Source organism: Piliocolobus tephrosceles, chromosome 8, assembly GCF_002776525.5.
Source record: "Piliocolobus tephrosceles isolate RC106 chromosome 8, ASM277652v3, whole genome shotgun sequence".
Lineage (NCBI taxonomy): Eukaryota > Metazoa > Chordata > Mammalia > Primates > Cercopithecidae > Piliocolobus > Piliocolobus tephrosceles.
In genome coordinates this window covers 16,771,626-16,773,192 of record NC_045441.1, presented here as the reverse complement: position 1 = coordinate 16,773,192, position 1,567 = coordinate 16,771,626, and the positions used below count along the sequence as shown (strand labels likewise).

General features: G+C 42.4%; 1 non-coding gene across 1 annotated transcript; it reads left to right on the top strand.

Annotated features, from left to right (window-relative positions):
• Positions 1 to 582: 582 nt before the first annotated feature.
• LOC111547080 lies at positions 583 to 684 on the top strand. The gene has a single exon (XR_002733017.1). It is a non-coding gene; the product is annotated as a U6 spliceosomal RNA (small nuclear RNA).
• The last annotated feature ends 883 nt before the right edge of the window (positions 685 to 1,567 follow it).

The window sequence follows — 1,567 nt, the reverse complement described above, 5'->3', positions numbered from 1 at the left end:
AGCATCTCTTTTTTTCATGAATTACTTTCTCAAGTTATTTGCCAGTTTACATATTGGAGACTTATTTATTTATTTTGTATCAACATGAATAAGTTCTTTTTTTTTTTTTTGAGATGGAGTTTCATTCTTGTTGCCTGGGCTAGGGTGGAATGGCGTAATCTTGACTCACTGCAACCTCTGCCTTCTGGGTTCGAGCAATTCTCCTGCTTCAGCCTCCCAAGTAGCTGGGATTACAGATGCCCTCACAACACCCAGCTACTTTTTTTAGTATTTTAAGTAGAGATGGGGTTTCACCATGTTGGCCAGGCTGGTGCCCAACTCCTGACCTCAGGTGATCCACCTACCTCAGCGTCCCAAAATGCTGGGATTACAGGAGTGAGCCACCGTGCCCGGCCCGACGTGTGTAAATTCTTTACGTAACACAGAACTTTTTGTTATATTTGCTGTGAACATTTGCTCCAGATAGTTTTCCTTTGATTTTAGCTTTGGAAGTTTTGTCAAGTGGTTGTTTACTCTGATAACATACAAACCATCCATCCTCTGTGATTTCTTTCAATTTAACTTGTAAAGTTATCACCCTTTGTGCTTGCGTTAGCAGCACATATACTGAAGTTGAGACAGTACAGTGGAGAATTGCATGGCCCTTGCATCAGGATGACATAGATTTATAAAGTCCATATTTTTTGTAGTATAAGAATATAGGCCAGGCTCAGTGGCTCACACCTGTAATCCCAGCACTTTAGGATGCCAAGGCTGGTGGATCACCTGAGGCCAGCAGTTTGAGACCAGCCTGGCCAACATTGTGAAACTCCGTCTCTACTGAAAATACAAAAATTAGCTGGGTGTGGTGGCAAGCGCCTGTAATCCCAGCTGCTCAGGAGGCTGAGGTGAGAGAATCGCTTGAACCTGGGAGGCAGAAGTTGCAGTGAGCCAAGATCGTGCCATTGCACTCCAGCCTGGGCAACAAGAGAGAAATTCCGTCTTAAAAAAAAAAATTAGATCTCAGGGAAGCTGTTACAACACCCTCCTCCCCACAAAAAAACTTATCAGCCCTGTGAAGATAGCAGTATAGTAAAACAAGTTCCTTTTTAGAGGTGAGAATTTTCTTCAAGCTTTACCTATCCATATTCATGTTATCTGTGCCTATAATTTTCTTTTTGTATGTTTTATCTTTATCAGGGTTTGAGAAGAAGTTCATGCTTGCTGAACAGACATAAAGGAACTCATCTCTTTGTATGTGTATATACACATATATATACTTTTTTTTTTTTTTTTTAAGACAGGATCTCACTCTGTTACCCAGGCTAGAGTGCAGTGGTGCAAATACAGCTCATGCAGCCTCAATCTTTCAGGCTCAAGTGATCCTCCTATCTCAGCCACCCAAGTATCTGAGACTACAGATACATATACCCTATGCCCGATTAATTTTTGTGTTTTTAGTAGAGACAGAATTTTGCCACGTTGCCCAGGCTGGTCTCAAATGCCTGAGCTCAAGCAATCCACCTACCTGGGCCTCCCAAAGTGCTAGGATTATAGGTGTGAGCCACCACACCAGGCCCACTCTGTA